The sequence below is a fragment of the Lipotes vexillifer genome, unplaced genomic scaffold (assembly GCF_000442215.2).
Source record: "Lipotes vexillifer unplaced genomic scaffold, Lipotes_vexillifer_v1.1 scaffold231, whole genome shotgun sequence".
Taxonomy (NCBI): domain Eukaryota; kingdom Metazoa; phylum Chordata; class Mammalia; order Artiodactyla; family Lipotidae; genus Lipotes; species Lipotes vexillifer.
The window spans coordinates 3,215,085-3,227,828 of record NW_006791822.1 but is presented as its reverse complement, the minus strand read 5'-3'; the positions used below and the strand labels follow the sequence as shown (position 1 = coordinate 3,227,828).

Sequence of the window (12,744 nt, the reverse complement as noted above, 5' to 3'; positions counted from 1 at the left end):
TTTTTCTTTCTCTAGTTCCTTTAGGTGTAAGGTTAGATTGTTTCAGATTTTTCTTGTTTCTTCAGGTAGGTTTGTATTGCTATAAACTTCCCTCTTAGAATTGCTTTTGCTGCATCCCATAGATTTTGGATCATTGTGTTTCCATTGTCATTTGTCTCTAGGTAGTTTCTGATTTCCTCTTTGATTTCTGCAGTGATCTCTTGGTTATTTAGTAACGTATTGTTTAGCCTCCATATGTTTGTGTTTTTTACAGCGTATGTATGGGTCTTCTTTTTGTATCCATTCAGCAAGCCTGTGTCTTTTGGTTGGAGCATTTAACCCACTCATGTTCAAGGTAATTATCAATATGTATGTTCCTATTACCATTTTCTTAATTGTTTTGGGTTTGTTTTTGTAGGTCCTTTTCTTCTCATGTTAGAGAAGTTCCTTTAGTATTTGTTGTAGAGCTGGTTTGGTGGTGCTGAATTCTCTCAGCTTTTGCTTGTCTGTAAAGCTTTTGATTTCTCCATCGAATCTGAATGACATCCTTGCTGGGTAGAGTAATCTTGGTTGTAGGTTATTCCCTTTCATCACTTTAAATATATCATGCCACTCCCTTCTGGCTTGTAGAGTTTCTGCTGAGAAATCAGCTGTTAACCTTATGGGAGTTCCCTTGTAGGTTATTTGTCGTTTTTCCCTTGCTGCTTTCAATAATTTTTCTTTGTCTTTAATTTTTGCCAATTTGATTACTATGTGTCTTGGCATGTTTTTCCTTGGGTTTATCCTGTATGGGACTCACTGCAATCCCTGGACTTGGGTGGCTGTTTCCTTTCCCATGTTAGGGAAATTTTCGACTATAATCTCTTCAAATATTTTCTCAGGTCGTTTCTCTCCCTCTTCTCCTTCTGGGACTCCTATAATGCAAATGTTGTTGCATTTATTGTTGTCCCAGAGGTCTCTTAGGCTGTCTTCATTTCTCTTCATTCTTTTTTCTTTATTCTGTTCCGCAGCAGTGAATGGCACCATTCTGTCTTCCAGGTCACTTATCCGTTCTTCTGTCTCAGTTATTCTGCTATTGATTCCTTCTAGTGTAGTTTTCATTTCCGTTATTGTATTGTTCATCTCTGTTTGTTTGTTCTTTAATTCTTCTAGGTCTTTGTTAAATATTTCTTGCATCTTCTTCTTTTTTTTTTTTTTTTACAGCTTTATTGGAGTACAATTGCTTCACAGTAGTGTGTTAGTTTCTGCTCTTGCATCTTCTTGATCTTTGCCTCCATTCTTTTTCTGAGGTCCTGGATCATCTTCACTATCATTATTCTGAATTCTTTATCTGGAAGGTTGCCTGTCTCTGCTTCATTTAGTTGCTTTTCTGGGGTTTTATCCTGTTCCTTCATCTGGTACATAGCCCTCTGCCTTTTCATCTTGTCTATCTTTCTGTGAATGTGGTTTTTGTTCCACAGGCTACAGGTATGTAGTTCTTGCTTCTGCTGTCTGCCCTCTGGTGGATCTAGTAACATTTTTTAAAATGGAGGGCATGGGGCGAAAAGGGTCATAGTAAAATGTTAAAAAACTGAAAGTAATACCATTTTATCTGAGAGGTTGGCTTTTAAATTATTGAACAACAGAGACTGAATAAAGAACTTAGATTTATATATAAGCCCTATATGACATAAGCCAGACTCTAGATTTCATAATATATTCATCATTTTCTTAGCAAATAATTACACTCTTCGGAATCAAATCCACAATTCAGTTTGGACTCTATAAAGCACAGCACAGTATTGTACTCATCACCAGTGTCAGGCTCCCTGTGGCCTGGGTCTTCTTCATGTTTCTATCTGAGCTCTTAATGCAGGAGTGTCAATTCATATTTCCTCCAATCATATTTTCCTATTTTAATATGGATTTCAATTTTTTAAACACTGATTTTGGGGAACAGACAGAACATCTGGCTTATACACTTATATGCTAATAACATCATCTTATACTTTTGCTGTGTATATTTTGTTTCAAGGACTATAGACATGTCAAATATAAGTGTGTTAATAAAGGAATCTGTGAGAATGGATCTTAAATGTAGGCTCAAGCATAAGATACCTCTTTTCACACCATTGTAAATGACAAGTAGATTGAGTCCATCAACTATAATTGTAGTCCATGGAGAATTTGTAAGAGACATCATTATGAGAGAGAGAGAAAGAGGTGGGGGGGGGTAGAGATTGAAAGGGAGAAGGATGAGGGGAAGGGGAGGAGAGGATAGAGGAAAGGGAGAGAGGGAAGAGGAAGGACGGACAAATAAATGAAAGAAATGGGTGACTAAATTTTGCAGCAGCTAATGCAACAGCTTTCCACTTCTGAGAGCTTTGCTCAGGAACTCTGCCATAAAAATCTTCATATGTTTCAGAGTACAGTACCTTGCATATACTACATGCTTAATACATAATTTGTTGTTGGATGAAATCAATCCTCGTGGGTTTAGTGCCCCTCTCACTCTGGATCCTGATGATTCTCTGTGGTTATCAAGGCATGTCATATAACCAGCCTTTTAAGATTTAGGTTCAATTGCCAAGTTCTTCATGGTCTCTGAAGTTAGTCTGGGGAAGGCAAGCCCAGAGCAGTACCCGCTCCTGGAGACAGCACTTGGTGAATGGTTGAATGCCTTCAAAACTGAGGCTTTTTTTTTTTTTTTTTTTTTTTTTTTTTGCGGTACGCGGGCCTCTCACTGCTGTGGCCTCTCCCGTTGCGGAGCACAGGCTCCGGACGCGCAGGCTCAGCGGCCATGGCTCACGGGCCCAGCCGCTCCGCGGCCCGTGGGATCCTCCCGGACCGGGGCACGAACCCGTGTCCCCTGCATCGGCAGGCGGACTCTCAACCACTGCGCCACCAGGGAAGCCCCCAAACTGAGGCTTTTTATTTCTCTCTAAAGCAAACTCTGAATGAAAGCGAGTCTTAACAAATACAAATGTGATCAAACAGTAACAGAGATGTTGTGTTACTATGAAAGATAGTGCCAAACCATTTCATTTGAAAAAAGTAGTGATTTGATATTTTCATTCAAATCCAAATTGTTTCATGGGAAGAGGAGGAGACAATATTGCTTAAATTTTCTTTTATAAACAATTTGTAAAAGTAGTAAAGTCCTTGTCTGAAGAAATTAATATGGTTTATTTTTTCCTTTAAAAGTATAATTTATAGAGGATGTTGTGTAGTGTGCTTGAGTTATACCAAGTGCTTTTATACTGAACTTCAACTCATTAAAATACTTAAATATATTTATCTGCCATTTGACTATTCCATTTCCTTCAAATATTAGAAGATGCCATATTATGCTCAACTAATTTAATTAATGTGGAGATCATTTTTCCTATAAAACAAGGCTTGATAATTCCATTTCTTTGCTTCAGGTTTATGTAATAATAGAGAGGAAATGGAAATTTCATCATATTTAGTTTCAAATGAAAATCAAGAACAAATGGGAATTCCTTATCTTCAGCATGTTAAATTTTATGACCAGCTACAGAATAAAAGTTATATTGATAGTTGAAGTAAATCAAAATTTGAATGTGTTGTTATATTTGCATTATACATTTAGCACAAGTACTGTCAAATGGTACTTGGAGTTTTTGTATGGCTGCAGGCTACACAGAGTAGTTTTTTTGTTTTTTTGTTTTTTTGTTTTTGCGGTACGCGGGCCTCTCACTGTTGTGGCCTCTCCCGTTGCGGAGCACAGGCTCCGGACGCGCAGGCTCAGCGGCCATGGCTCACGGGCCCAGCCGCTCCGCGGCATGTGGGATCTTCTCAGACCGGGGCACGAACCCGTGTCCCCTGCATCGGCAGGCAGACTCTCAACCACTGCACCACCAGGGAAGTCCCACAGAGTAGTTTTGAAGAGCTAGTTAGTTGCCTGCATGATCTGCTTAGTGATAAAATGTGGATTATAATTTTCCCCATAAGCGGCCTTTAGCAGCATTCTAGCTTTATGTTCACCATTATTATGTTCACCACTTCTAATCCAGAAAGTCTTGACTTTGGATCATGTTTGTTTTCAGAACCATAAAAATTATATAGTTAAAATAAAAGAATGTGCAAAAAAAACCCACTTAAAATAATGATCATAAACTCATCTTCTAGTCTCCTTGAAAAGTATGGTTATTTGAAGCTCAGAAGAGTTAATAACATAATCACTTGGAAGAAAGTCATTCAATGAAGACCTGCCTTTTCGTCTCACACACACACAGACACACACACAGACACACACACACACACACACACACACACACACAGAAAAATGGTTGGCCCCTACCGTATTTCCCTAAAGTATTCTATAGAAAACAATACCAGGTTGTGTCAAAGAACAGGTCTCAGGGTTCCCTGGGAAGTTTGTTAAAAATGCAGATACATAGGTCCCAGCCCCCAAGATTTGGTTTTTGTGGAAGATAAGAGAATAAAAACTGGATTTCTGCATTTTGAAAGTCCTCTCCATAGAGTCTGATGTTCCCAAAGGTTATAAACCACTGTCCTAGAAGGCCATCACTGGTTGACAAGCCTTTAGAACAGCACAGTCTTGAACCCTAATGTGTATATAAATCACCAGGGGATCTTAAAATGCAGACTGTGGTTCATCTGGGTTGGGGGCTGGGATTCTGTGGTTCTAACATGTTCCCAAGTGGTTCCAATGCTGCTTGTCTGTAAACCTCACTTTGAATAGCAAAGATGGGATTTTTCTAGCCATTTTGTAGGTGAGCTAACAGGCATTTGTTTTGAAGTGCTCTACAAGAAACTGCAGTATTAATAGGAGGCAGCATTGCACTGTGAAAAGATAGTTCATCCAACAAGCATTGACTGAGAATTTGCTGCATGCTAGGTTCTTAGGCCTTTGTGTTTCTGACTCCCCTTGACCTTTCCTCATGAGGCTAACATTTATGTGTCCTTTAGAAAATCTTCCCTCCTCCAGTAATCCTTGGCTGTGACGCTGCTGTGTGCTCCCCCTGCATATTGCGTTAACTTTAATCATAGTAGTTTTCATATTGGGTTACACTTATCTACTTTCTTATCTATCTTAGAATATAAAGCTCTTGAGGGCAATACTCATGATTGTACTTCAGACCTCAGAACTCTGTCCATGAAAGACAATCAGTGAATATGTAGGATTATTACTTAACTAATTAAATAAGGTAACATAAGCAAAGCCTCAAGCTCCAACTCTATTTCCTTTGTAAATTCAACACTGACCTCCAGCTAGGTAAAAAGTGAGAGTAGCTGAGGGTTCTTGCCTGCCTCTGGAAGGCTCTCCTTGGCTGGCTCTGACCCAGAATTTTTTGGCAAGGTGATGACATTCATGTAGGCTCTCCTTAATCAGAAATAAATAGGAAAAGAATTGGCCAATCCCAGCAAGAAGCATGACTGGTTTTAAAATGTATCAACAGAACACTTACATGGACACAGAGGGCACTTGGCATGACCCTGATTTCCCTTCCTGAAGTACGGGATTTGGCAATCCACTTCCATAGCCTACCCAGCTCACATGGAGCTTCCAAGGCAGACAGAGCACATAGGAACTGCAACAGCACCTGTGGTAGTGCCTCAGCTCCGGCGCCTCACACTGCTTCTGCTCTCCATAAAGTGCAACCAAACCCACATAAAGTTTTATGTTTTACTGGTTGCCTGTGACCTTACCTTTTACGGGGCCAGGGGACTGTTGGTGAAACGGAGTGATTCGCAGGAGCAGCTGAGAGCTGCTTATTGAGTCATGGTGTGGCCATCCCCTTTGCTGGGGAAAACTCAATTATCTCTGATGTCCAGTATTCAATAGGACCAATTCTCTTCCACAAATACACTGGGAATTTCCCATTAATCACATGATACTTTTGTAGTAATCTTAAACCTAAAAGAGACTACAAAGAAAGAATACATAGAAAATAGTAGGCTTGGGAGCACCTATTGGCCCATTGCTGAGGGAAGTTGAAACAGTCTTTACTCATATTGACATTTATTTAGCACATATTTATTGCACGCCTATATACGCAATACGTACATTGGGTTATAAAAGATACAAAGATCTTTGTATTGCAGTCACAGCTCTCAATGAATTTCAACTAGCCAGTAATTTGGAAACTGAATGGAAGTTATTTTTGACAGGTATAAAGATGCAGACTTAGAGAATGGACTTGAGGACATGGGGAGTGGGAAGGGTAAGCTGGGACGAAATGAGAGAGTGGCATGGACATATATACACTACCAAATGTAAAATAGCTAGCTAGTGGGAAGCAGCCGCATAGCACAGGGAGATCGGCTCGGTGCTTTGCGACCACCTAGAAGGATGGGACAGGGAGGGTGGAAGGGAGATGCAAGAGGGAGGGGATATGGGGATATATGTATATGTATATCTGATTCACTTTGTAATGAAGCAGAAACTAACACACCACTGTAAAGCAATTATACTCCAATAAAGATGTTAAAAAAAACAAAAGCACCCTTGACACTCCAGCCCAATTAAGATTTTATTCTCCCCTTTGTTCTCCTCTCTTCTGAGAATGTACTTGGAATCTGGGCTGAAACTGCTTGCTTCCCCTTTTCCTCAGATCACCAGAGTGATGTTTTATCTGAATTCATGGTTGTGGCATGCTCTCTTAGCACATGCTTTTAAAAGGTATCACTTCCTGGCTTCTGTCAGCCTTTCTTCCCTAGGCTGGACCTTACTCTTGTTTGTCTCTGAATTGCCTTTGATGAAATTTCCTCTTCTCAAACTCAGATACCCAAGAGGGCAAAGATGCATATCACGCATCCCTGTCCCTTTAGATGAGTAGTTCTCAAAGTGTAGTCTGTAGACCTCTAAGGGGTCTCTTAGATGCTTTCAGGGGATCTGTGATATCTAAATGATTTTCATAATGGTACTGAGACATTGTCTTTTTTCACTCTGTTGACGTTTGCACTGATGGTGTAAAAGCAAAGGTGGATGACACCTTAGCATTTGAGGCAGTGACACCTACCTGTATTAGAAGTCGTTGTATTCATCACTGTCACCATTTGACTTAAGAAACAAGATGCTGGTTTCATGTAAGAATGTCCTTGGTAAAGCCGTAAAAGTTTGCATTTTATTAAATCTTGAGCACACATCTTTTTAATATTCTGCATGACAAAATGAGGATACATGTAAAGCACTTTGAATATTTGTGTTGAGGAAGCACTTGCATAGTTTTTTGAATTGCAAACTCAACTAGTCATTTTTTTCATGGAGCATCATTTTTACTTAAAGAATGACTGACAGACAAACTATGGTTATTTAGACTTGGGTATTCAGCAGACACCTGGAAAATGAGCAAAGTGAGCCTGTCACTTCAAGGAAAACAACTGACAGTATTCGAGCTTTCAAGGGAAAATTAGAAAGTTGCACCTGCCACCGTGAATTTGACAGCTTCCCAATACTGTTGAGATCACTGATGAGATTAAGAGGTGTGATTTTGTATACTGTATGATTAAATGTGTCAACGTTTGGAAGATCTGTATAACTCAGTGAACCAATATTTTCTAAATGACTAGTGCGTGATGTAACAGAATCATGATGGACTAAAGATCTATGCAAAGTGCAAAACAGGGGCTTCCCGGGTGGCGCAGTGGTTGAGAGTCCGCCTACCGATACTAGGGGACACGGGTTCGCGCCCGTTCTGGGAAGATCCCACAGGCCGCGGAGCGGCTGAGCCCGTGAGCCATGGCCGCTGAGCCTGTGCCTCCGGAGCTTGCGCTCCGCAATGGGAGAGGCCACAACAGTGAGAGGCCCACGTACCGCAAAGTGCAAAACAGACTAGAGAATTTTAATATAATGAAGTATGAAAAGTTCATTGCTATGGTTTCAGATTCCACATTGCAGTTTGAGAAATTGCCACTTACTGAGTTTGATGTAGTAGCAAGGAATATCCAAAATTATCTGAAAAGGCTATTAAAATACTCTTCCCTTTTCTGTTTATCTATGTGAAGCTAGATCTTCTTCATACACTTCAATCAACACAATGTAACACAACAGAATGAATGCAGCAGCATGTATGAGAATTCAGCTGTCTTCTATTAAGCTCAGACATTAAAGTGATTTACAGGAATAGAAAACTGTCACTATTCTCATCAAATTATCTTAGTGTTAGAAAACATGATTATTTTTCATAAAACATTTGTGTTAACATACTGTTATTTTATTTTTTAATTAATAAACAAAAGATTTAAATATCTTTTTATTTCTAACATGGTGGATACCAATAGATAGAACCCACAAGAACAAAATATTTTTTAAGTACTCAGTTATTTTTGAGAGTGTAAATGGGTCCTAAGACCAAAACGTTTGAGAATTGCTGCTTTAGGTCACACACTTTTATATACTAATGATTGACTAAATGAAGTTCCAGTTAACTAAAACTTTGGAGGAGGTTGTTTAAATTGGCCCTTCCCTGAAAGAGCATAGTCCTTGATTAACATTCCCGGCCCCTGCATGCGCATATCTAGAGCTAGGGAAAAACAGATACATTTTTCTGGGTACATGAGAAATATTCAGTGTCTGAAATGAAACAATTTCAGTAAAAACACCAACACAAGCAAAGTATTAAGGGCCTCAGATTATGAATTCTAATCCAGTTCCTTCACTTTATTAATATGACAATGCCTCAGGCCTAGTTTTACCTTTAAATAAAAAAACTTCTATTTTAGCTGTTTGGAATGGTACTCTTTCTAAAAGATGTCACATGTGTTTTTGCATCTAATTAGTCTACTAAAGTGATTTAAATATTTTAAATGACTTGTGATCATTATTATTAATGTCCATTATTTTACTCAAATACAGCAGAGCCACTAAGTCCCATTGAGCATGTGAAAGTTTTTCACACTTTCATTAAATGTATTCTGAGTCTTTTTTTTTTTTTAAGATTTTCATGTGTTTTTAAATGTTGCCTTTTGCTTCCTTGCTTTGGTGTTGTGTTAACTGTAACATCTTTATACAGTGTGCATATTTGTCTCCCCATTTCTAATTTCCTGTAAACTAAACAAAAAAGCTTATCAGAATTGTTTAAAATTGAGCAAACAGACTGAAAAATGATCCCAGACACTTACAGTGATGTGTAGAAGTTTTAGTGAACTTTTTTATTGTATTTTGACCACTCAAAAGACTGTTGAGCTTACTTAGTTTTTTAGATAACTAAATTCCTAATAGATGAGGTACTGCAGCATAATAATCATTTAGTTAATTGTTGGGCATGCAGTTAATAAATATGAACAGAGACCTGAGAAACCCAAATAGCGAATTCTAGTTCTGTGCTCTTTTCTGAGTCATCCTGATTATACTGACTACTTATTTATCTAATCTTTTAGGTTTTACATGTGCTTTTTCAATGAGGTCTTTAAAAGTTTTAAAAAAATATTCTGTATAAATATTTATAAAAGGTATCTGCGTATAGTTCAAAGCCTCTGTGCAATCTTTCACAATTTAATCCAACAAAAGAGAAGACAGGGACATGTCCTACCTAAGGCTCTGGTCCATCAGTGTTTTTCTGAAAGAGCTGGGATGTTTACATTCTTAGGGAGAAAAGAAGAGCAGAGAATACCATTCCATATTTGTACTTGTTGGTTTTCTAGCATCATGGTGGCTGCTTTATAACAGCTCATAGCAGTTATATTGCAGCATCGTTTCTGCCTGTGGAATCACATTGGTATGCAGATTCTTAAGTATGCAGCCGCATGGATTAGGGCCCTCATTCCTGTTAAAGAGAGTTATTTACTTCGGGAATCTTTCCAAAGTTGCTACCAGGAATGCTATTTACTTTTATGGTGACTTGGTCCCTAAGGATAAAGACAATCATCCAAAAGGAAAACTTTTTGCCCAGTATCTGGACCTATATTACTGACCAGAGCAGAAAAGTTCATAATCTTCAAAACTCAATATGAGAAACAGGTTATTGAGTTTGAATTGAGGAATTGAGTATAGAATAACTGAAAAATCCTGGTGTCTACTTGTATTTGCATCCATGACCCAACTTGAATATACATTTTAAGAATTATTTTCACTATTTTTAGACAATTTGTATAATTGAATTTCTTATTCAATTCTTCATATACTTATCAATGCTTTAATGGAGAAAAGCCTCGCTTCATTTTAGGAATTAGCTACTCTCCTTTTAGAACATTTGTCTGAACAACAGTGCATATTAATAATCATTTTACTTTATTCCCTCTAAGTTCTTCACAAAGCTTTTATTTCTCTCATATTAACTTCCTAGTACGTACTCTACAGTGTCTGAACTTCATTGTCCTCAAGTTTTAATCCCCTTCTGCCTTTCCTCCTGTATTCTTAGCAGATGGTGACCTCGTACAATTTATCTGGTGTTAGTTCCTGCATTTTCCTGCATTGTCTCTCCTGTCTGTCCTGAAATATCAGCATCCGTGTCCATCTTTTTTTCTTTTCTGTATCTGAGAAATAGTTGCTGTTTTACCTCTTGTCCTTTTTTACCTTCTATGTTTGCCCTTGATTCTATCTTTCTGTATCAGCTCAGGGTTCATTTGCAGGAAATAGAAAACTCTCTAGTTAATTTAGGGAGAAAAGGAATATAAGAAGTACTTACAGAATTGTTGAAAGATCTGGAAAGGCAGGCTTTAGGCAAGGCCTCCAGAAATGACTTCAAACAATACTGTAGAACTGGCTACCCAAGGGATTGGCAACATTTGCCACAATCAGGAAGCTAAAGGGGTCAGGAAGCTATTGGGCTGGCCCAGTGCTAGGTCTAGGATTACACACTTTAGCTGTGATCTGGGATTAAGAAACTGCCAGTAGAACTGCTGTAGCCAGAGGAAAATCATCTCCCAGATCTGCACCAGCAAGATGGATGCCTCACAGTCTAATGCCTCTCTCCATTTAATTCAATTTCAAGTGCAAGTTTCTTGCAGGTACACCTGCTTGTTGAAATTAAATCACACCCAGAACCCTAGCTGAAGAGAGTCTGGGAAATGTTATTTTATCTTCTCAGCTTCTGTTGTACACCAGGCACATTCAAGGGGGCTTGGGACAAAAGTCGAGCAATCCATTCAACTCTTTGCCACAGTTTTCTCCGACTTTTTATTTACTCAGTTACTAGTTATATTTCTTGTTTATTTTCCCCATAGTCTAGATATGTCCTCAAGTCTTTTTTTTCCATTTTACTGTTTGAATTTCTGCACTGAATTCCAAGATGCTTTTTGCTTCCTACTATTAAGATTTTTCTTGGGTTATTATTATTTTTATTCCATTGTGTTCTGGTCCTTGTTTTCTTTTGCCTTGTCATTTGGAAACTGTTATATTGCTATTTGCTATTGATTTCCAAAAATATTGTACCATTGTGAACGTGAATTCCCAACAACTTGTAAACTCAATTTTGTTATTAGGAAGCCCCCCTTCAAGGGCTGAGGTTGGAGTTCAGAATTTGGAAAGCAAGCCCATTAAAAGTAGGATTATTTACTTATTTCTAAAACTTTAACCATCATCATTGCTCTTGCTGTACCTTCCAGTGACCATTCTGACCATTTCACTGGACAGCTGATAAACACAGACTTATCTAAGTCTTTGGTTTAAGAGCCAGTTGGGGTGATGGAATGCTTATTAAATTTTGTCTTAGAAGTATGAGGGAAGTTTTGCCAAAGGCCTGAAGTGGAAAACTGAGGAAGGGCTGGGGCTTCAGAAAGAGCTACTAGATCATAGACTATTTTCCAGCTTCCATCAAAATGTTTTTACTTGTCTGAGATCATGTATTTCATCCTGTCTTAGTTATCTCCAGGTCCCAAGACTTTATTTTATGGATTAAAAATAGCCCTGCATAAGGTAGGTTAATTTATGCTATCTTCTCTTTCTCTTTCATGTATTTCAATACATATAGTAGTGGAATTTAAGGAGGAGACTGTCTTGGTTCTACCACTTACTCTGACACCTTCCAAGAGGACTTGTCAGTGAACTGTATGTGAAAATGCAGCCCATGAGACAAGATTTAGCTTCGCTAACAGGAATCTGACACACTTGATATGTCATATACACAATACAAAGTAGCTTAAGTACAAGGTTCTGTGAGAACTCAAACCTGGTACTTGCTTTCTAGTCAGTTCTGGAAGACGTGGACATGAAGCAATAATAAGTTAATAGAAATGGAGCTTTTTTTCATTTTACCAGGGAATTATTTATCATAAAAGTAAATAAGCATAGCTGACATTCTTCTCAGATCTAGTTTATGAAATGAAATAATGTTGTTAAATTTCCTAAAGAAGCCTTAACTTTACATTTTCACTTGGTTGCAGTAAAATAAATCTTTCCTGATGTGGATCAAGGGTCTGTAAACAATAAAACACAGTATTGGGTAAATATCTACGTTACCAATATCTCTCTTAGTTTTGTGCTCTGATTAAATTGAGAGACACTGAAAGGGAATACAGGATTTATGGATAGAAACTCACTCATCTGACTAATGTATTAGGTGTGGAATGAGGTCTCTAAGGGAATGTTTTCAAAGAAAGGGAGTTATATTACATGCTCACATGGGTACATTGTTTCAAATCACAGTTTGCAAAACACAGTTTTATTCAATTTTGAATTTGTAACATATTGGGTCATAAAATTGACAATTAAAAATTAAAGATTGAAAAATCTTTAAAGAATATTACATATATATAACTCTTAAAATAATAAAAGAGGAAGAAGAAGGAAAACAAAATAAACAAAACCTGTCCTTCCCAACATTGGTTTATGGACTGACCAGGCAAGTTTCTGTCACT

General features: G+C 38.1%; 1 protein-coding gene across 3 annotated transcripts in view; it reads left to right on the top strand.

Annotated features, from left to right (window-relative positions):
* SYNPO2 (synaptopodin 2) overlaps positions 1–12,744 on the top strand; it is a 170,840-nt gene that overhangs the window by 117,344 nt on the left and 40,752 nt on the right. The window lies entirely within an intron of this gene.